General features: G+C 40.2%; 1 long non-coding RNA gene across 1 annotated transcript; it reads right to left on the bottom strand.

Annotated features, from left to right (window-relative positions):
- Positions 1-13,494: 13,494 nt before the first annotated feature.
- Positions 13,495-18,519, bottom strand: LOC132398788 (uncharacterized). The gene is made up of 3 exons (XR_009513797.1): positions 18,436-18,519; positions 15,169-15,435; positions 13,495-14,223 (listed from the first exon to the last, which is right to left on the bottom strand). It is a non-coding gene; the product is annotated as an uncharacterized LOC132398788 (long non-coding RNA).
- Positions 18,520-24,606: the final 6,087 nt, after the last annotated feature.

The raw sequence follows: 24,606 nt of genomic DNA, 5'->3' as shown, positions 1-24,606 counted from the left end.
ATAAAAATGAAACATATATGAAATGAAATTATATAAACTATTTTACATGTTGCAAAATATTGTGAAAGGAATGCAAGCCTTTCAATACGCAACATTTTCCATTTTAGCAAAGGTAATTTGCATTTCTATAACTGTTCCTAAATGTTGTATAACTTTTTTCAGGCTGAGCTGGAAAAGTTTCCCATATGGAAAATTTAACACAGTCTTCTGAATGTTAGGGAATTATGTGCAATTAGGGATATAATTATAATATATGAAACCAAATTTGCATGCTTTCTAACCCAAAATGTTGTATGCTTCCCATTTCATGACTTTCTTTGTAAAGATATATACACACACACACACACACACACACACACACACACACACACACACACACACACACAAGGAAACAATCAAAAATATTTTAATAATGCTACAAATGGTTCACTGTTGTTAATTTTATGTTCATGATATATAAAAAATAACAAAATCAAAATATCTTGTTTTTTAACAGGTGATTTTTTTTCAACAGTGAAAACCTTGCTGCACCCAAATCTGGTTTACAAAGAGCTAGCAGACTTCTTGATGCAATTCACAGGTTCAATGTACCTTATTCAAGTGCCTACATTTTCCTAATAATCTCCTGGAACTGACTTTCCTATGCATGTTATCTCTCTATTCTCCATCTTCCGTAAATTAACCAGACGCTTTTCACTGACACTCGAACATCTCCCAGTGCCTGGTCAGCATCTACTTACCCCCATTTTTGCTCATTAATTTTTCCACAGCCTCACCTTGTACCACAATTTTCCTCCAGCCCACCGTATCAGTCAACAGTGGTACTCCAGTTGCATTCTGTCCTCTTATTTAAGTCAACAACTTCTCCTCAGTCTACACACTCTGGAATGGGAGAAGAAAGACAATTGCTCCTACCTTCACCCTCATCTTGCCCAAATGCCTACTGTGACACCTCCTCACAAAATACATATAAAGCTTGTCTCTTTCTCGCATTCTGCCATCATTTTCATTCTACTTCTCCTTTGCATCTTCACTTCTCCAACTCATTCCCTTTTCCCAATCATCCATTTCCCCTTGCCTTCCTCTTCCCATTTTCTAGTGCTATCCCACCTTCTCCTTCATTCCTCTATTCCTCCAGCCTTCCTCTATTCCCACATCTCCCACTCCTCACCCACTCAACTGCTCATGTTTTCAGCAGTGGTATGTTCCACAATACTGCTGATATATGAGTTCTAGTACCACAGACGTCGTTCCAATAACTGTAAATTGTGAAACATACTGCTGAAAACATGAGCAGTTGAGTGGGTGAAGAGTGGGGGATGCAGAATTCCTATTGTTCATAATTCCTGATAACATAGAAATTCATTCAACCAATGAAGTCTAGTTGGCTCACAGAGTAATCCCATTTACCACCCCACCACCACCTCCATACATGTCTAGTTTTTTTGCAATCTTTTCTTTCCACATTCCCATCAATTCTTTATTCAACTCTGTAACAGGCAATTTACAAAATCAACTAACTTATCGACCGGTATGTCTTTGGGATTTATGCATAAACCGAGACACCTGGAGGATACCCACACAGTCATATGTAGAATGTGCAAACTCCGCAGTATTCAATGCCTTGGTGAAAATTGTTCACCAATCCCGGCAGAATCATATGCTGCAAAGTTCTTGCTCCAATGGTTAAAAAATAATCACTTAACTCACATAGGCTTCAATACTCTGACAACACTTTAACTTATTCTGATTTGCTTTAAAATTGTCCATTGACTTTTAAAATCTTTTCCATTGACTGCAGCAATAATCATATCTCAGTTGGTCACCCACTTTGTTCGTTAGGCTCCACAATTTATACTGTGTGTGGGAGAGCTATTGAACTTCCTGCCACGACCTAGGTCACACCACATACTGTATTAAGCACCAGTAGCGTCATACTGTTTACTTTTTAGCTTGTGATGTAAATGCACGTTATTATTTGTTTATTTATGTGTGTGTGTGTGTGTGTGTGTGTGTGTGTGTGTGTGTCTGTGTGTGAGAGAGAGAGAGAGAGAGAGAGTTATCCATACTGTGTTGTGCACCTCAGTCTGGAGAAACATTGTTTTATTTGGTAGTATACTTGTTTACGATTGAAATGACAATAAACAAAGTTGAAGTTGAACTTGAACTGTAATTTTAAATTGCAAAACTTACACAACAAACAATCCATGTTCATATGGAGTGTTTATATAGTACAATTTATTGAGTAATAATTGGCCACTAAGGGAATGATCGATTCAACAAAACTGAACCTAGACATGAGAATGCTTCTGCTTGATTAGTGATAGATATTTCACTTCTAATTATCATTTTATTGAATTTTTTGATGGAAATAGTATTTTAATTTCTTGCAGATGGTTCCAAGAAAAATATACTTGCAGTTTATTGAAACACAACAGAGAATTTTATGGAACAGTTCACAATTTCAAATAAGGTATAAGTACATATTGTATCTGAGCACCCTTCTAATATGAATTGAATTTAGGGTGAAAATGACTGTTTATAATCAACCAGCTATTTGTAGAAAAGTCACTTTCACCCTAAGCTTAGCATTGCTCCCCATGTTTAGATATTTTACCTTGTGCACAATATGCTAAATGTGTGACATGCTGGAATTAAACATTCCTGTTGTACACTGGAAATTAATGTGAATTCTGAAGCTAGTGGGCAATAAGATAGAGGAATGCCATATTGATTTTATTAAATTTCTGAATAAAGACAATTGAAGCCTTTGTGGGAATGGGACCTGCCCTCAGGGTTTCATGACTAGCTGTTATTTGGTATGCCAAGGGCGCAGACTAAGAGCTTCGCTTGCTTTCGGAGGCCCAAGATTTTGTGGCTCTGGAGATGGGCGGATTGAAGGTCGGAGTCCTGGAAGGAGGTCATTGTGTTGGGGGAGTTGGAAGATTTATGACTGTGTGCCCAGAGACCTGAGATCTTTGGACACAGAGCTTGAAAAAAGTGATGCAATGGACTTTTAACATCGTAAACCAGTGAGTTGTTTGTTATGTCTCCCCTCTTGCTGTGAAATGGAGACACCTCTTTCTCCCTTATTACACAGAGAGAGAGAGAGAGAGATAGAGAAACACTGTGGTCTGTCGAATACTGGGTGAACGAGTAGTCTTTGGGGTACTGCAAGTCTGTGTCTTTGCTATTGCTTTGCCCACACTTGACTGCTCAGTGGTAGGTGCCGATGTGCTTGCTTTAGCTGGTGGGGGGAGGGGGATCATTGTTTGCTGCCATTTACACGCGGGAGTGAGGGAGCTGGGGGACTTTGGGGTTGTAACATTTCACTATCATTCATTCTTTGGGGGGCAATCTTCTGTTTTCATGGATGGTTGTGAAGAAAAAGTATTTCAGGATGTATATTGTATACATTTGTCTGACATTAAGTGTACCTTTGAAACCTTAAACAACATAACAGACTTCACACAGAAGTAAGACAAGTATGTAACTAGTCATCTATTACTTTGGCCCAAATGGTATTTCCCACCTTCCTTTAATCTGCAACACACAGAAAAAGAAAAAAAATATTTGTCCCTTTGCAGAAAAATCTATCAATGAAATCTGATTTTCACTGGGAATTGGCTTGTTGAATGCAAGTTATATTCTACTGACAGACCATTAAGAGTATCTCTTACAAAGAGCAATATCCAAAATAAAGTCTCTGTCCCCTTGTGGTATCTATCTCATGTATCAATTTCTAAAGCAATAAAACCATATACTCTGGCAACTTCTCTTAGATACAAAGCAATATTGGATATTGGATGCAATCCACTTCTGATGATCTTCCAAACTGCAATGTATTTTGACAACAATATAATTTGGATTATTGTCAAATTGTCTTTCAGTTCAGAAATAATTAAAACTCATACAACACATTTCATCTCCTCCTCACTGACAATATACTTGTGTGCACCTCAAGAATGCGTGCCCAGCCTGCTGCTCTAATCTCTCTAAACCCATGACTGGATGGCTAGACATAGCTCATACACCATCTATAAATTTGCCAATTAAACAACTGTTGTTGGCATCTCAGACGGTGATGAGGAAGATTAGAGGAGTGAGATAGATTGGCTGGAGAAAGTTGGTGTCGCAACAACAACCTTGCACTCAACGTCAGTAAGACTAAGGAATCAATTGTGCACTTCAGGAAAGGAAAGTTGAGGGAACACACACCAGTCGTCATCAAAGAGTCCTCAGTGGAAAGAGTGAGTAGTTTCAAGTTCATTGGTGTCAACATTTCTGAATATCTATCCTGAGCCCAGCTCATTGATGAAATTATGGAGAAGATACATCAGCAACCATATTTCATTAGTAGTTTGAGGAGATTCGCATGTCACCAAGGACAATAGATGTACTTTGGAGAGCATCCTGACTGGTTGCATCAGCATCTGATAAGGAGGGGCCACATCTTAAAATTGGAAAAAGGTGCAGAGGGTTACAACTCAACCAGAGTCATCATGAGCACTCGCCACCCCAGCATCAAGGACATCTTCAAAAGGTGATGCCTCAAAAAGTTGTCATCCATCATTAAGGATCCACATCACCCAGAACTTGTGCTCTTCTCCTTACTACCATCAGAGAGGAGGTTTGTATAGGGGCCTAAAGACATACACTCAGGTTTTAAGAACAGTTCTTCCCTCTGTCGTCAGATCTCTTAACAAATATGAACCAACCCATGAATACTACCTCACTATTTTACTCTCTTTTTGAACTAATTGTTTAATTAAATTTTTAATACATTTCATCAGTGAGGAACCCCATAATCCCTTGTTCTCATTGCTACCATCAGGAAGGATGTACAGAAGCGTGAAGGATTCATGAACAGCTTCTTCCCCTCTGCCATCTATTTCTGAATTGGCATTGAACTCATGAACACTACCTCTACATTTTTTTCTAGTTTTGTATTATTTCTATGATTTAATGTAACTATTTACATATATCTATTTACTGTACTTCATGTTTTTCTCTATTATTATGTATCTCATTGTACTACAGCCGTAAATACAAGTTTCACATCTATGTGGGTGACAGCAAACCTGATTCTCATTCTGATTCATGTCAACAAAATATCTCACACCGCTTTAAATGCATTTGATGTTTGATCACCATTGTTATGTAGGCAAATACAGTCTTAAATGTTTACCCTACAAGTTCTCTTTCATTGCATTAACCAGCTAGTTACATTCACTGCTCACTTTCTTAGGTACATCGATACACCTGCTCATTAATGCAAAAATCTAATCAGCCAATCATGTAGCAGCAACTAAATGCATAAAATGCATAAACGCAGACATGGTCAAGAGGTCCAGTTGTTGTTCAGACCAAACATCAGAATGGGGAAGAAATGTGATCTAAGTGACTTTGACCATGGAATGATTGTTGGTGCCCGACCATCAAGTTTGAGTCTCTCCAAAACTGCTGATCTCCTGAGATTTATACACACAAGACTCTAGAGTTTACTGAGAATGGTGCAAAAAACAAACAAAAAAATCCACTGAGTGGCTGTCCTGTAAGCAAAAATGCCTTGTCGGTGAGAAAGGTCAAAGTAGAATGGCCAGACTGATTCAAATTGACAGGAAGGCAGCAGTAACTCAAATAAAAACACATTATGACAGTTGTGTGCCCAAGTGCATCTCTGAACACACAACATGCTGTACCTTGAAGTGGATTAGCTACAGCAGCAGAAGACTATGAACATATTGAAATAAACTGAGTGGTCACTTTATTAAATACAGAAGGTATCTAGTAAAGTGACCACTAAGTATTTGTCATTGGTTGAGAATAAATATTAATTAAGCAAGCCATTGAAAGAAATCAACCATATACAAACAAAAATATGCGGAGACAGATTTAAAAACTAAATTATTTCTCATTGAAGACAAACCTACTGTATATTGCTGACATTCTAGAATTCTTGAAACAATAACTGTTTGACACCAGAGACTTGAAAGCCAACATTTTTTAGCATGTAAATTAGGTAATTTTAAATGGAGAGTCCACATTAAACAGAGCCCCATCCCAACAACCAATTAAAATATTTGTATACTAAACTGCTGTTGTATTTTAGAGCAAAGTACCATACATATTTTGAGAATATCTAAAATGCTGAGAATATATCAATTAAAATACCATAATGCAAATATTAGACCCTTCATAAAGAAGAAAAAAATCATAAGCATATTATGTAAAACTCAGAAGAGGCAAATGTGATTATTTCGTGCTGATATATAACCATGACACAATTCAAAAAAATGCTGCTTTGCCTGATCTTCCTGAGTGTCATCCTGAAGACAGCAGGATGAAATATCAACAAAGATGAAAGTTGAAATCTAGCGGACTTGTAACTAACATTACAAAGTACTTAAAGTACTTTCCAATACCTGTCCAGTCTTGTGGATTGCAATCTCCTAAATGCAACTTCAATTAGTCGGAGCCTGTAAGTACTTAAGAACATAGAACAGTATGACATACTATAGCCTCAGCCCATGATATTGTGCCAACCAATATAAACCTACCTGTGATCAATCTAACCCTTCCCTGCTACACAGATGATAACCTTCCACTTTTCTTATATCCATGTGCCTTTCTAAGCATTTTTTAAAGGTCTCTATTATATCAATCTCTATCACTATCCAAGACTCCCACTACTCTCTATGTAAAAATCTTAGCTCTGACATCTTCCCTCATCTTTCCTCTACTCACCTTAAAGGATGTCCTCTGGTGGTCACCTGGGAAAAAAGCAGGTACTTCAGCATTTACTGCACAATAACTCCTAATAATTCATCTCGTGTTGGTGTGGAAACACAGTCTTACAAAAAGTAATGGATACGGCCCAGTCCATCATGGGTAAAGCCCACCATTGAGTACATCTAAATGGAGCACTGTTGCAGGAAAGCAGCATCCATCGTCAGGAACACCTACCACTCAGAAGGTACAGGAGCCTCAGGATTCACACCACCAGGTTCAGGAACAATTATTACCCCTCAACCACCAGGCTCACTATGGACTCGCTTTCAAGGACTCTTCATCTCATGTTCTTGATATCTATTGCTTAATTATTATTATTATTTTTCTTTGAATTTGCAGTTTGATGTCTTTTGCACATTGGTTGAATGTCCAAGTTGATTCAGTCTTTCATTGATTTGATTAGTTATTATTTTATTATGGATTTATTGAGTATGCTTGCAAGAAAATGAATCTCCGTGTTGTTTATGATGACATATATGTAGTTTGATAATGTTTACTTTGAATTTTGAACTTTGAACATCTCACCTACCACCAAATTCTTCTGTTCCTTTCAGCTTTGTGGGTTCAAAATGTTTAACACCAACAGGATTTCTCCTCATTGGGTTTAACTATGTATTAGCAGAGACCTTGGGACCTAACATGGATATTTACTTAAAAATAATCATGCCACATGGTGTAATTAACCTGTGCCTTTGACTGCAATGTGGGTAAAACATCAACTTCATACAACCAGTCAATCTTAACATTCTGTTCACAGCTGAACATTAACAGAGGGCAATAACTCTAGTTATAGCTAGTCTACCTCTTACAGGGGCGATGCACTAAAGATGGAATAGGAGCTGAGTGTTGCTTAGGGTAGAAAATAGTAGAACATAAAAGAGAAAGGGCTACAATAATGCTTGCTTTCTTCACTTGAGATCTATGTGGGAGAGAAAATGTAGAAGTAATGTTGATACAATCAGGGAAATTGGATTAGAATTGGTTTATTTTTGCCACATGTACTGAGGTACAGTAAAAAGATTGTCTTGCATTCTTGCATATAGTTCATACAGATCAGATTATTACACTGTGTATTGGGGTAGTACAAGGTAAAACAGTAACAGAATTTATAATAAAATAGAATGCAGAACTATCACTGCAGATAGTGAGCAGGCAGGCAGAGGTGAGGCAGGTTCGGTATTGTCAGTTAAAGCAAAATTGGATAGGTATATGGACAGGAAAGGAATGGAGGGTTATGGGCTGAGTGCGAGTCAGTGGGATTAGGTAAGAGTAAGCATTTGGCATGGACTAGAAGGGCCGAGCCGGCCTGTTTCTGTGCTGTAATTGTTATAAGTTAAATGGGGTATGAGCCATGCTAAGGCATTGTGAGGTACAATGTATTTGAACCGCAGAGGGAGATGGAGTTCATATCGCTGCTGGAGATGGAGTGAGTGAATTGGAGAGGAGTCAATGTGGAAGAGTTTCGATGCTCATTCACCTAACCCAGGTAAGAGGTTCACTCCAAGCACCGAGCCAGTTTGGTGGGATTGAGAATGGCTTCAGGCTGGGCAGCCCAAGTATATCAGGGCACCTGGATTTGGGTGCCAGGGTCAGGTACAGAGGTGTGTTTTACTCACTCTCCTGAGAATTTTTATTCCTTTCTCTGCAGCACAGAGGCTGTGAACTGATCTGGTTGCTGTGTGTTTCTGCCCTGCTAGTGTGATGAATTGGAGACCAAAGCTTGGCTTAGGTCTACACCGGCTACTCCAGGGGCAGATCTGGGACTCAGTTTGGTTTGAGATGCTGTTGGCTTGCTTCTATTATTTGCACAATGTGTGTTTGGTCTTTTTTATTGGGTTATTCAGGTTTCTTGCTTTATGGCTGCCTGTAAGCAGACAAATATCAAGGTTTAAATTTATACATTCTTTGATTATAAATGTGCTTTGAACCTTTGAAAATGTAACAGCTAAAAAGAAAGTGGAATGCAGGTACACAATGAGGTGCATGATCATAACGAGATAGATCATGAGGTCAAGCGTCCATTTTGCTGTATTCAATAGTCTGATAACAAGGGAGTAGAGACATCTCCCAAAGGGAATGGATGATTGTCTTAGTGAATCTGTATACAGTTTCAGAAGTTAACTGAAGTCATATTGAGTTTTCAGCCAATGTACCTACAAATGCTGAAGCCTACAAACTTCAGTATTAACCTCAGAAATGGCTCAATTCAGCCCCCACCTCCACAGCTCATCTCCCACTCTCTATCAATCAGGCTCCAGATTATCTGTTCCACCTCATTCTCACACTACTGGTGCTATTGCAAGCATTACATCCATACCTTACAGTTTACATGCACTGTCAGCTGGTTAAACTTGACGACAGCACCCAACTGTACTGCTCACCACCCAGTGAACCACCACAATCTCTTCTATTGCAAAGGTGGCACAGAACCATTGGTAGCAGCAGCAAGCTGGAGGGTTGTGCTATACTGACCAATACAAAGGACACATTGGCCATTATAGAAACATTATAGCATATCAAGGATCAAAGTACAAAACTTGATCAGAAGTCTTGAATCTGCAGATGCCTGGGTTTGTGAGTCTCCGCGAGTCGAGTGGGAATTCAAAGCCTAGTGTCTGACTCCACTAGTCTGCTGGAGACCAAAGGCAGCCTGTCCTGTGTATGTGCATTCAGGGAGGAATGGAGATTGTTTTGTTGTTTGTTCTATTTAGTTGTGTTTTCCTGCCGAGCATTGTGGGCATACTATGTTGGCAGTGGAATGTGTGGCAACACTTGTGGGCTGCCCCATCATATTATTAGGCTGTGTTGGTTGTTAACACAAACAGAGCACTTCAGTGTATATTTTGATGTACATGTGATAGATGAATGAATCTGAACTATTGCTGGGCTTCAGGCTGACAGTATTCTCATACATAGACCCTGTTTTTAATCTATATTCTTTTCTGATTAGAAAAATAAAATGGCATAAGATGAATCTCTTATTTCCAACTCCTTTCCATATGCTACTTTTAAAAGAATAAATCATAGTCATTGGCTCTCTGTGCTTGGAAAAGCCTCCAGTCTTTGCAGATTTAGCATGCATATTGCAAACATCTCCTAGATGTACACTCAGTGGCCAGTCCTGGACCTAATAAAGTGGCCACTGAGTGTATGTTTGTCGTCTTCTGATGCTGTAGCCCATCCACTAACAGGTTTGACGTGTTGTGCATTCAGAGATGCTCTTCTGCACACCACTGTTGTAACACGATAATATGTGTTATTGTTGTCTTCCTGTCAGCTTGAACCATTCTGGCCATTCTCCTCTGAACTCTCTTTAACAAGGTGTTTTTTTCCTATAGAGCTGCCACTTACCAGACAAGATTTTTTTTGTAAACTGCTGTGTGTTAAAATCCAAGGAGATCAGCGGTTTCTGAGATGCGTAAACATCCCATCTGACACCAACAATCACTCCACGGTCAAAGTCACTGAGATTATATTTCTTCCACATTTGATTTGAACAACAATCAAGCCCACCCTTGACCCTGTCTACATGCTTTTATGCATTGAGTTACTGCCACATGATTACCTGATTAGATATTTGCATTAATGAGCAGGTGTACCTAATTATGTGGCCACTGAATATATCTTCAGCAGGACACACACAGTGCTGGAGAAATTCAGCAACATCTATGGAAAGGAATAAACTTTTTAAATTGTGGGTAAATGTCAAAGAGATAGCAGTGGAACAGCAAATTACAAACACAAGACAGTTTGCTGATGCTGGAGATCTTGAACAATATATATAAAAATGGTGGAAGAACTCAGCAAATCAGGCAGATCTTGGAGGGGAATAAACCTTTTAATGCTGTCTTAATGTTGTGGCAAGGGAGAATGGATGAACGAACAATGTTAGCCATGTACACATAGAGCAGAGGGTGATAATCTGTGAGACACTGAAAATCTCCAGTTCCATTTTACTAAGAACTAGGCTATTGAAAATTTAGTACCCCATACTCTGAAACTGCTTCTGCCAATGCTATCCTTGCACTGCTCCTAAGTTGTGGTGGTTGCACCTTCCATAAATAAGACTAAAACTGTCTATATCCATTATTCCAGGTATATTCTTTGTGTCAACCTATATAGCTGCAACAAAACTCCCCCAGTTTTATTCTCCATCCACTTTCTAATACCTGTCCAGACTTGTGGATTGCAATCTCCTAAATGCAACTTCAATTATTAGTCTGAGTAAGATTTGACAATTTCCCCAGACAAACATAAAAAATAGGAGCAGGAGTAGGCCATCCGGCCCATCGAGCCTGCCCACCATTCAATAAGATCATGGTTAATCTGTCCGTAAACTCAGCTCCATCTACCTGCCTTTTCCCCTTAACCCTTAATTCCCTTACTATGTAAAAACCTATCTAACTGTTTCTTAAATATATTTAGTGAAGAAGCCTCAACTGCTTCCCTGGGCAGAGAATTCCACAGATTCGCCACTCTCTGGGAAAAACGATTTCTCCTCATCTCCATCCTAAATCTTCTCCCCTGAATCTTGACGCAATGTCCCCTAGTTCTAGGATCACTTACAAATGGAAACAACTTTCGTACTTCTATCTTATCTATCCCTTTCGAAATTTTGTATGTTTCTATAAGATTCCTTCTCATTCTTCTGAACTCTAGAGAGTATAGTCCCAGGCAATTCAATCTCTCCTCATAGGTTAACCTCTTTATCCCTGGAATCAACCTGGTGAACTTCCTCTGCACTGCCTCCAAAGCCAGTATATCCTTCCTCAAGTACGGAGATCAGAACTGCACACAGTACTCCAGGTGCGGCCTCACCAGTACCCTGTAGTGTTGCAGCATGACCTCCCTGCTCTTGAATTCAATCCCTCTAGCAATGAAGGCCAACATGCACAAGCACACCCAAGTCCCTCTGCACAACAGCATACTGCAATCTTTCACCACTTAGATAATAATCTGCTCTTCTATTATTCCTTCTAAAGTGGATGATCTCACATTTACCAACGTTGTACTCCATCTGCCAGACCTTGGCCCACTCACTTAACCTATCTATATCCCTCTACAGACTCTCCACATCCTCCGCACAATTTGCTTTTCCACTCAGTTTAGTGCCATCTGCAAATTTTGCTATGCTACACCCAGTCCCCTCTTCCAAATCATCAATGTAAATGGTAAACAGTTCCGGGCCCAGCACCGACCCCTGCGGCACCCCACTCACTGCTGACTGCCAACTGGAGAAACACGCATTTATACCAACTCTCTGCTTTCTATCGGTTAACCAATCCACTATCCATGCCAATACACTTCCTCCGACTCCATGCATCCAAATCTTATTTATGTCTCTTGTGCGGCACCTTATCGAAAGCCTTCTGGAAATCCATGTATAAAACATCCACTATTCACTGTTCCCCTCTATGCACTGCACTCATTATGTCCTATTCAGAATCTGGAGCATTTTAACAAGCTTATTTTTCCCTTCTGTTTCAAAAGTAGCTTCTGCATTGTTTCACCACTTAAGGGAAAATGTTGTGGGCATACCAAGTTGGTGCCTGTATGTGTGATGACAAATACCCATGTGACCTCAGGAGGGGGTCACCAGACAATAAGGACTGCTACCACTTCAGTGACCAGAGCAGGCCACTCATTTAATGAAGTGGCAATTGAACAAGGGGCTGCTTTATTCCTGGAAGCCTGTTTGTGTTATTGCTCCACACAAAAGAATGGGAAATGAAAATAGTTACAGTAGTTGTTAACCCTTAATTATAGAGTTCACTTCAGTTGGCTCTGGCTAATTGTGTTGATTTTGCTTGTAGGCTGTGACTATGATCCTACCAAGGATTAAGATTGTGAAAGCAAAGTTAGGCAAAAACCATTAAGCTGGATGTTAGATAGGAGCTAGAATTTGCATGGAGTCAGGCAAGTAATGAATAGTGAATGGGCTCAATTAATGCACATTAAATGTGCTTTCACTGACATTCCTTGAAAGATATTTATCATTTATGTTGGAATTAATTTTTAATAACCTGTAAGCTTGACTCTTTTCACCCAAACTGATGGGCATAAACTGTGAAATCCACTCATTTTTTTTGTATTATGGGAGTGTGCCAAACAAAGGAATGGACCATGGTTCAGGTTTGATACATATCCCAAGGCACAAATGACAACGTGACATCACAAACCAGCTTCTGATTTTTTTTCCTTCCTCCACATCAAAGCTGAGTTTTTTGAAGAGGTACAAATTATTTATCAGTGGAGATACCAGGTGCTGCATCTTCTCCCATTTGTAGCACCAATGCCTGCAATGATCCCAACCTATATCATGCACTGATGTTTCTTTTCCTGTCTAGGGTTGTAGAAGCAGGAGACGATTTTACCTCCTGAGAGTAGGAGGTTTAAATGCTGAGTCAGTAATCAGACATCCAATTCAACCACTCTTCCCCTGCCCTGATATCTAGGTTTAATCCAAGTGCACCAGATCATCTTTGAAATCCCAGTGATTTTGGCAGCAGTTTGCAAATTTATCCCAGAGTGTGTGTGTGTATTCGCCAAGCAGGCTGAACAAGCCTGCTTGGTAAACACACACACTCTGGATTAGAATACCAGTATTTGTTTATTATTGTCACTTCTACCAAGGTACAGTGAAAAGCATGTCTCGTACACTGTTCATACAGATCAAACCTTTGCACAGTACACTGTGGTAAAATAAAGTAAAACAATAACAATTAAGTGAGACAACTACAGAGAAAATGCAGTGCAGGTAAACAATAAAGTTCAAGATCATAATGAGGTCAACTGTGAGGTCAAGAGTCCAACTTTATCATACGGGGGAACTATTTAATAATATTATTACAGCTGTGTAGAAGTCGTCTTTGAGCCTGGTTGTACATGCTTTCAGGCTTTTGTAACTTCTTCCCAGGTAACCCTGGGTTAGTCACTCGACTGTATTAGCTTCCAGGGTTTAGACGATCCGACTCTGGAAAATGGATAGTTGACACAACCCCTTTAAAGACTCGAGCCTGCCCTGCTAATTGGCAGCCATGTTTTGGCACCAGGATTTTAATATTTAAAGAGCATCTGAACTGCAGTTTGGTGTTCAATCATCAGATCTACTTTGGATTTTCATCTAGCATCTAGTTTAGAACCCCGTCCTCATCTCACTCTCAAATTGTGTCTTGATTCTAGTCGCTGTACTCCAGCATTTGGGTCCTTACCATCCTCTTCTAGGTCTCTCGTCACACCGAGCTGGTTGTGCTCCACCTGCTGCATCTTCAGAGAGGGAAGATCAGGATAAAGATTCAGCTAGAGCAGGTTCCCAGATATGTCCCAGGGGCTCAGGCTTCTCTGATTGTGCTTTAAAAATGTTTCATGATATGAAATGCTTGTGATACTCCTTGAGTCGTCTTGTATACTTCAGGTGAAAATAAACTATACCTTAAATACAAAAGATGGAGTTTAAAAATAAAGAGTTCTGAAATTTAATTTTCAGCAAAGCAGAGGGTAATGCCAGTAAAATAATAATAACAGTTTATATTTAATTACCACCACTCTGTTTAAACTAATTTTACTCTATTGAAACTTCAAAGCTGCTTCATAAGAGTATTAGCTAATGAACTTGACTGAGCCACTTACAGAAATATCTGGGCTCACCCAAACACTAGGTCAAAGAGGCAGATTTTAAGGATTGTCTTAAAAAGAAGAAAACAAGGTGGAAATATACTGTATAAGAAAGAGCTCAGGGCTTGAGCTGCCAGTGAGGCAGCAATTTCAGCTTGTGACACACAAGTGGCCAAAACTGAAAGAATGCAGATATCTGAGTTTTACAGGACTTGAGAAGAAAGCATTCATCCTGATCTGGCCATGTTCATTAGCTCAATAGTTTCATTTAACATCAGAGTAATGTGTACAATATACATCCTGAAATTCTTGTTCTTCGCAGACATCCATGAAAACAGAAGAGTGCCCCAAAGAACAAGTGACAATAAAAACATCGGAACCCCAAAGCCCTGCTCTAGTCCCCTCTCCTCTGCACATACAGCAGCAAAGCAACAATCCTCTCCTTCCCCCACTTACTTCAGCAATAAAAAGCATCAGCACTCTCTACCCAAGCAAGCAATAGCAAAGCCCCCAAGAAAGACCATGATCTGCAGTACAACAAAAACTGATCCTCCACCCAACAATTCAACATACCACAGGCTCGCTCTCTCCCTAATAAAGGGAAAAAGAGGTGCTCCTCCTTTCACAGCGAGAGGGGAAATATAACAAAACGCCTCACTGATCTATGGTGTTAAAAGTCTATCACGGAGCCTTTTTCCCTGTTTTCCAACCTGGAATCAGCAACAGACTCCTCCCACCACCAAGAAAGAGAGAGCGACTCACCGAGTACAGAGCTTCTGACAGTTGATCTGCTGTTCCCAATATTCCATATTCTCCTGATGCTTCAGTTGGCAACACCGGCATGGAATCAGCTCATCCATAGTGGGTGAAACCTCAGAACCCCAAAGGCATGCTTTCCTTCTATGCCACGTCCTTAGGATTTCAAAAAGCAGCTTGGGTGTGAACCTCTGGGAGTGGGTCCTACCACCGCAAAGCACTGACGTCTGAGTGTAATTCCAGTTCAAGGTCTCTGACAGAACCCGTTCCGCCCTGAAAAGAAAAAAGAAAGACGCTAAAGGTAGAAGTTAAACTTCTTTCACAGATAAGCTCAAAAGAGCCGCCATTAAGTGCCATGTTGATGTCATACCAAGAAAACTCACCAATGCTTCTACTTCCTCAGGAGGCTAAAGAAATTTGGCATGTCTGCATTGACTCTCTGACCTATTTTTTCCAAAGCACCACAGAAAGCATTCTGTCTGAATGCATAACTGCTTGGTATAGCATCTGCTCTGTACGTGTTAATAAAGTACTGCAGAGAGTTGCGGACACACTCAGCCCATCACAGGAAAATCTCCCTTCTCAATCTTTACTTCTTACTGACTCGATAAAACAGCCAGCATAATCAAAGATGCCATCCACTATAGACATTCTCTCTTTTCCCCTCTCCCAATAGCCTATCCCGCTGCTCTCAGACTCGAATGGATCTCTTGTACATTAAGATGGACTCTTGGCCACACAATCTGCCTTGTTATGTACTTGCACTTGCACTTTATTATTTACCTGCACTGTATGTTCTTTACACTTCATTCTGCATCGCTATTCTACCTTTTTCCACCTCAATACACCATTTAATGAATTGATCTGTATGAATAGTATGCAATAGTATACAAGTTTTTCACTATATTTTTGTACATGTGACAATAATAAAGCAATACCAGTATCATTAGGGGAGGGGAGGCCACAAACAAGTTTGAAAACAAGAATAAGAATTCTGCAGTGTTTGTCCTGCACAACCAGGTGCCGGTGAGAGTTCAAGAGCCTTGAGTTAATTTAGATTAATTGCAGTAATATGGCAATTCTGCATTTATAGAGACTGAAGGTTGGGATTGGAATGATTAAATCAGGAGGTACAAAGGCCTGGATAAAAGTTACTGCAGCAGGTAAACTAAGCCAGCTGATGTGACCCACAAAACACAGTTTAACATGGGACAGTTGGGAAAGGGGTGAATATATTGCAATCAGAATAATAGATTATTTTGCCTGAAGGGGACATCTGGATAGCAATTCCTCCACAAATTTCTACGCAACTGTTTTTCATAATTTAATTACAATTTACTGTCCATTAGTCCCAATTACTAACTGAGCTGACAGTAAGCTGTGACCACACAGAGCACAATGAACAGGATGTACAAACGTTTTGGTCTTTAATTTACTTAATCATTTAATGCCGAAGTAATAATTTATCTATAATTTTAAAGGCCCTTGGTCAAACTATATTGGGAATTCAGACAGAGAACATTGAAAAAACTGGCTGGAAATCCATAGCACATGTTGAGATTAATTTTTAATATAATCACTAATATCTTTTAAAATCAACGGTTGATTTTGCATTTTTGAAGTGAGCATTGTTTGACCTACGATGGAAAGAGGATAAGGGAATTAAGTCATATTAGAACAAAAGGTAGTTTTTTTGTTGAAAATACCAGAGTAATTTGCTACTTGTTGCTCGTGGTTGGGGTCAATGAGAGCCTTTGCAATTGTTAAGATGTCACCAGTGATATATTTGACACAGATATCTACAAGAAAATATACATATAAGGTAATTGACTGCTTTTTATGAGAATAACTCACCAGTAACATGTATGCGAAGGTGGAAGGAGTACTTTTATATAGCAAAATTATTTCCAGAGAGAAGAAGTAAGAAACACAGTTTTATAGGTTTTAAGTAGCTTGACAACTAAAAAAAAATTCCATCCTGACTAATTAGAATTATTTCACCTGCAGCACAGCTTTAAAGATTTTTTAAATTCTTTCGGAAATTAGGAAGTTTCTGAGGACACAGATAGTATAGTACAGAGTCAGCAGAAGTGATGTCTTCAGTGCCTATCAAATTTTGAAAGGAACAGCTAGAGCTGAAATGGAGATTGTTTCCAACATTAGAAGATGAGTCTAGGACCAGAGGGTACTGCCTCAGTATAGAAGGATGTCCCTTTAGAACAGAGATGAGGAGAAATTTCTATAAGTAGCGGATGGTGGATCTGTGGAATTCATTATCACAGATGGTTGTGGAGGCTGCTCAAAGTTAATATTGATAGGTAATTAATTAGTAAGTGCATCAAAGATTATGAGGAGAAGGCAGGAGAATAGAGTTGAGAGGGAAAGTAAATCAGGCAGGATCGAATGGTGGAGCAGACTCAATGGGCCAAATGGTTTAACTCTGCTCCAACACATGGTTTTCACAACTATCTGCAGCTTAACAAACTAATTTTTTAGTTCCAGAAGAGACTTTAATTTGAAGCTTCAACTCTGTTTCAGTCCCTATCGATGCTGTTCAATCTGCTGAGCTCTTCCATTCTCGGTGTTTTTATTTATATATTGGATTTCCAGGATCTGCATTTCTTTGCTTCAAAAGATACACCTACTCTCCTGATAATCCTTTATTTTGTGAGTATGTCTATTCTTAACCATCTAATATGTTAAAAAAGGATCTACAGTTTTCCTGGTGTATATGACAGATAAACTCTTCTTGGGATTCCAGCCAGGTACAGTTATCGATTATAACTGACGTTTCAATGACAAACTCCGCCATCTTCTTCAGGGATGATGCTTGGGTACGTCTAGATCAGTGGTATTTACACCCCCTTATAAAGGAGGGATGGACTACAGGGATATAAACACCACTGGTCCAGACATACGCAGGCATCATTGCTGAAAAAGATGGCAGAGTTTGTCATTGAAACATCACTTATAATCAATAACTGTACATGTCTGGAAGCCTGAGTAGAGTTTGATACGTTGTCACTGTCAATTCCACATGATTGAATTGGCAAATGTACAGTTTGTAGAAAATAAAATTGGAGACCTTGGAGCAAGATTGACGTACCAGAGGAACATCAGGGACTGCTTTTATTCTCTGTTTTATGGAAATGTGGCTATCTCTTACCATTTTGGATGCAGCGCTGCAGCTTGATCGCTTCACCATTCACCGAAAAGACAGGACAGCTCAATCTTTTAAAGGCAGAGATACAGTATGCTTTATAATTAACTCACCATGGTGTACAGACATGTGGTTCTGTCTCAGTCCTGCTCACCCAGCTTGTAATATCTAGCAGTCAAATGTCATTCTTCTTATCTGTTGAGGGAGTCATCATCATCCTGTTAGCAGTATATAACATCATCATCCTGTTAGCCGTATATATTCCATCTCAGGCCAGCATCCGGCTGATACTGGAGGGGCTAAGCAGGCATGAAACAGTACACCCTGATGACTTCCCTTTCAACCAGGCTAGCTTGAAGAAGTCTCTGAACATCAACATATTTTCTGTGGAACACAAGGAACTAACTCATTTGACCACTGTTACACTACCATCAAGAACGTTTATCGTACCATCCCATGTTCAGTGTTTGGAAAATCCAATCAGCTAACTGCCTTACAACTCCCAGCGTATAGGTAGAGAGTAATGATGGCAAAACAGGGTTGAATACCAAGAAGATATGGCCAAGGTAGGCAGAGGAGTACTTACTGGACTGCTTTGAGTCAGTGTACTGAACAGTATTCAGGAATTCATCTTCAAATCTGAATAGATAACACCAATGGAAGGCTATCATAAGAGCAAAAAAAAACATATAACCATATAACAATTACAGCACGGAAACAGGCCATCTCGGCCCTTCTAGTCCATGCCGAACCTAGTCCTACTGACCCGCACTCAGCCCATAACTCTTCATTCCTTTCCTGTCCATATACCTATCCAATTTTACTTTAAATGACAATACCAAACCTGTCTCTACCACTTCTGGAAGCTCGTTCCACACAGCTACCACTCTCTGATTAAAGAAATTCCCCCTCGTGTTACCCTTAAACTTTTGCCCCCTGACTCTCAACTCTTGTCCTCTTGTTTGAATTTCCCCTTCTCTCAATGGAAAAAACCTAACCACGTCAACTCTATCTATCCCCCTCATAATTTTAAATACCTCTATCAAGTCCCCCCCAACCTTTTACGCTCCAAAGAATAAAGACCTAACTTGTTCAACTTTTCCCTGTAACTTTGATGCTGAAACCCAGGTAACATTCTAGTAAATCTCCTCTGTACTCTCTCTATTTTGTTGACTTCTTTCCTATAATTCAGTGACCAGAACTGTACACTATACTCCAAATTCGGCCTTACCAATGCCTTGTACAATTTTAACATTACATCCCAACTCCTATACTAAATGATCTGATTTATAAAGGCCAGCATGCCAAAAGCTTTCTTCACCACCCTATCCACATGAGATTCCACCTCCAGGGAACTATGCACCATTATTCCTAGATCACTCTGTTCTACTGCATTCTTCAATGCCCTACCATTTATCATGTATGGCCTATTCAGATTATTCCTACCAAAATGTAGCACCTCACACTTACCAGCATTAAACTCCATCTGCCATCGTTCAGCCCACTCTTCTAACAGGCCTAAATCTTTTTGCAAGCTTCGAAAACCTACTTCATTAGCCACGACACCACCTACCTTAGTATCATCTGCATACTTACTAATCCAATTAACCACCCCATCATCCAGATCACTAATGTATATTACAAACAACATTGGACCCAGTACAGATCCCTGAGGCACACCACTAGTCCCCAGCCTCCAACCTGACAAACAGTTATCCATCACTACTCTCTTGCATCTCCTATCCAGCCACTGTTGATGGTTTCGATTGAGATTGGAGATGGGATTGGATGCATGTCAGCTCTGGCAGGGTTTGTACCGTCTTTACACCATACAAAGTGAAATCTAACATCATGAATGGTGGTGATGCTTCACTCCCAGATGAGCACAATGCCTTTTGATAATGGCTATGGTCACCAGTCACCTGTCTTGTAAAGACACTGCCCAGAAGATTTCTGTAGAAAATTTGCCAAGAACAATCATGGTCATGGAAAGACCATGATCACCCACGTCATATGACACAGCACATAATGAACAAATGATCACTATTTGGATCACTCTAACTCCAGGAAATCTGCAGATGCTGGAAATTCAAGCAACACACACAAAATACTAGTGGAACGCAGAAGGCCAGGCAGCATCTATAGGAAGAAGTACAGTTGACGTTTTGGGCCGAGACCCTTCGTCAGGGCTAACTGAAAGAAGAGGGGAAGATCCAACATGATAGGAGAAGACAGGAGGGAGAGGGATGAAGCTAAGATCTGTAAAGTTGATTGGCGAAAGGGATACAGAACTGGAGAAGGGAGAGGATCATAGGATGGGAGGCCTAGGGAGAAAGAAAGGGGAGGGGAGCACCAAAGGAAGATGGAGAGCAGGCAAGGAGTGATTGTGAGAGGGACAGAGAGGAAAAAAGGGGGAAAAATTATAATAAATAAATAAATAAGGGGTGGGGTAAGAAGTGGAGGAGGGGCATTAATGGAAGTTAGAGAAATCAATGTTCATGTCATCAGGTTGGAGGCTACCCAGATGGAATATAAGGTGTCGTTCCTCCAACCTGAGTGTGGCTTCATCTTGACAGTAGAGGAGGCCATGGATTGACATATCAGAATGGTAATGGGACATGGAATTACTACCCCACCAGGCTCCAGGTCCAACATTTAATTCTCTGTAACTTCCCACCACCAAGCACAATTTTCCCTCCTCCCCTCTTTCTGCTTTCCACAGGGATTGCTCCCTATGCAACTCCCTTGTCCATTCCTCTCCCCCCATCCCTTCTCACAACTTATCCTTGTAAATGGAACAAGTGCTACACCTGCCCTTACACTTCCTCCCTCACCACCATTCAGGGCCCCAGACAGTCCTTCCAGGTGAGGCAACACTTCACCTGTGAGTCTGCTGGTGTGATATACTGTGTGCGGTGCTTCCGGTGCGGCCTTCTATATATTGGTGAGACCCCACGCAGACTGGGAGACCATTTTGCTAAATACCTACACTCTGTCTGCCAGCGGAAGCAGGATCTCCCAGTGGCCTATATTTTAATTCCACGTCCCATTCCCATTTTGATATGTCAATCCATGGCCTCCTCTACTGTCAAGATAAAGCCACACTCAGGTTGGAGGAACAACACTTTATATTCCATCTGGGTAGCCTCCAACCTGATGGCATGAACATTGATTTCTCTAACTTGGTTAATGCCCCTTCTCCCCTTCTTACCCCATCCCTTATTTATCATTTCCCCCCCTTTTTTTTCTCTGTCCCTCTCACAATCACTCCTTGCCTGCTCTCCATCTTCCTCTGGTGCTCCCCTCCCCCTTTCTTTCTTCCTAGGCCTCCCGTCCCATGATCTCTCCCTTCTCCAGCTCTGTATCCCTTTTGCCAATCAACCTTCCAGCTCTTAGCTTCACCCCCCCCCCCCCAGTCTTCTCCTATCATTTCGGATCTCCCCCTCCCCCTTTAAAATCTCTTACTAGCCCTTCTTTTAGTTAGTTCTGATGAAGGGTCTTGGCCCGAAATGTCCACTGTACTTCTTCCTATAGATGCTGCCCAGCCTGCTGCATTCCACCTGCATTTTGTGTGTGTTGGATCACTCTAGTTTGGGGTCAACAAGAAGCTTTAGTAGAGTGGTCATGGCTGTAGTAGAGGAAATAACTTGAGAAATATGCAAATTCATAAATATATATATATATATCAGACCCATAAAAACAAAATTTGTGATGACTTTAGCCTCGTAGCTTTTCCAAGAGCAATGATGGACATCATTTCTTCAAATTTCAAGTTACATGTTTCTAACATGGATTGTAATCTATTTTCATTTCAATTGAATTATATGTTGCGCATCTCCCTGACATGACCAGCATTTATTGTCAATCCTTATTGATCTTGAGCAGGTGATGAAGAGCCGCCTTCCTAAATTGCTGCAGACTGAAGCAGAGATGCCCACAATGCATTCAAGTAGGGTTAGAGACTTAGTCCCAGCAACTGTGAAGGAATGGCGGTCATATTTCCAAGTCAGGATGGTGCATAACATGAGAAGAAACTTGAAGGTACTGTCATTCACTCGCTGTGCTTGTGCTTCTGGATGACAGAGGCTCTGGGTTTAGGAGATGCCATCAATGAAGACCTGGCTGAGTGTTGTATTTTGTAAATAGTACACAGTTCTGCCATAGTGGGCTGGTAGGAGTGTGAGTGGGTCTGTAAGGGCAGTTTGACCAATTGTATAATTAAATTGAGATGTAGTACTGTTGGATCCTGATGCTTTTGCGATCCAAAGGTTCTTCAGAAATCAATAATGAGCCATAAAACTTTGTTGCTTTAAATTGTTTTATTAAGTGTTACAAGAGCAAAGAAGAAGCCACAGCTGAAGAAACATGCCAGGAGACAAAGGAAAGAGAAGACTAAAGTGCTGTGGTCTTCTCACACCAGACTACGGTTAACAGAAATTCCACTGATAACAGTAAACCAATAAGATAGCCATTTTCAAGAAATGTGACACATACCACTGAAACAATAAATTTTCCAGAAAAAAATACAGATACAGAGTAACCACTGGAAAACTCACTGAATAATTCCATGTATATAGGTGATCATATACAAACAAACATAAGAAAGTCAAACTATAATAAAAATAACAATTCTACAGCCCAATTCAACAGTATCAATTGTCAGTTCAAGGCAGACATGTATATTCCTCTGTCTTGTGTGCTCACTGCTCCCGAGGGAAGATCCCTGCATTTGAGTGATCTCTCTTTTTCTCGATGCTGTTCATGAACGGTGCCACAGCACAGTTTAATCAACACAGACTGTAGATTTGTTCTCTGATTCCATTTTTAATGATGAGTTCTAGTTCTGGTTTTGATTTTGTGTTTTATATTGTGTTTTTCCACTCTTTTTGTTGCTGTTTGCTCGAGGGAGAAGGGGGTTTGATGTTTTTTTGGTTCCATGGTTTCATGACTGTCTGTGGGGAAGATGAATTTTGGGATTGTAAACAGCAGACATACTTTTATAAATAATAAATGGACTTTGACTTTGAATAGAAGACATTAAGATGAAATATTATCACTGCAAAATAGAAGATGGTGCAAAGCTTACTACCAAAATCATCACAGTAAAGGATAAGAACAGTGCTCACTATCTATGTAAGAGATGTCACAATGAAACATTGCTGTCCACACATTGATAAATGAGTCAAGAAAAGCAAATGGGCTAGCTTCTTGAAACCGTGACACGTGATTTCAGAATCATCTGTATTTTACATTTTGGAAAGAATAAACAAAAGGTTAACTCTAGATATTCCAAGAAGAAACATATATCATTTACATTGTTACGAAGCCCCGTAACTGGGTCACTTACCAGCAAAGATAGAGAGGTCTGTTGAAGTCTGATGGTACTATTTTTAAAAGTATTTATTGATAAAGCGGCACAAAGATAAGATTAATACAAACATACAGATAATATACGTCGTCAATACTAAATCTAAAGTGCGGATATAATAATAACCAATAAGAAATAGCTTTATCATTGTCTAGGGGATAATGTATTGTCCGATGGAAATATAAAAGTCACTGTTAGTTCGTTCAAGCTGCAGCATTTTGGGTTTAAGAGAGAGACGGTTTAACTTGCCCAGGTCTTTTATGATGCCAATCCTTTGAGTCGGGGAGTTGGTTTCCCCATTGTTAGCTGAAAGCCGTTTTCCGTGTTACAAGCCACCAGTCCCAGGCAACGGAACTGAACGCATGTGGCCTCCTTCAATTGGCTTCCTGCTATCATGGGAGTGCTAGTGTTTCTTCTGGTGCATCTGAGGGGCTGTTCCCACAGACCCTCTTTTATCCCGACTCGCAGGGTCGTAGATGTCAATCAGGTTGGGGGTGATGCAATCTCTCCCTCAACCAGCCCACTTTGCCTGAGGGCGTCCATGTAGTACAGTCTCCAATCCACAAATTCGCCTTCCGGAGACAATGGCCATGTCCCGTAGCTTTACATCGCCGGGGGAACGAGACATTCCGCACATCTCTCTCTCTCATTTCCTGGGCCCCCTGACCCAACCCAACAGTGATCTTGCAATTCTCACAAAGGAGGGGGCTGCAGGCATAACAAGATGAATTCCTCATGATACAGGATTGGGGGGAATGCTAGGAAATTCCTTACATTTTTTTTCCAGTCACAGCACACCAAAATGAATACATTGATGGTAACTCCAATGTTTCTTTTAATTTTAGAAAGACTTTCTAGCTCATGGGGAGATAGTTTAAAGTACATCTTCAGGTACAGGTACAAGCCAAGGATGTGA

This window comes from Hypanus sabinus, chromosome 9 (genome assembly GCF_030144855.1).
Source record: "Hypanus sabinus isolate sHypSab1 chromosome 9, sHypSab1.hap1, whole genome shotgun sequence".
Lineage (NCBI taxonomy): Eukaryota > Metazoa > Chordata > Chondrichthyes > Myliobatiformes > Dasyatidae > Hypanus > Hypanus sabinus.
This window is presented reverse-complemented; position numbering and strand designations above follow the sequence as displayed.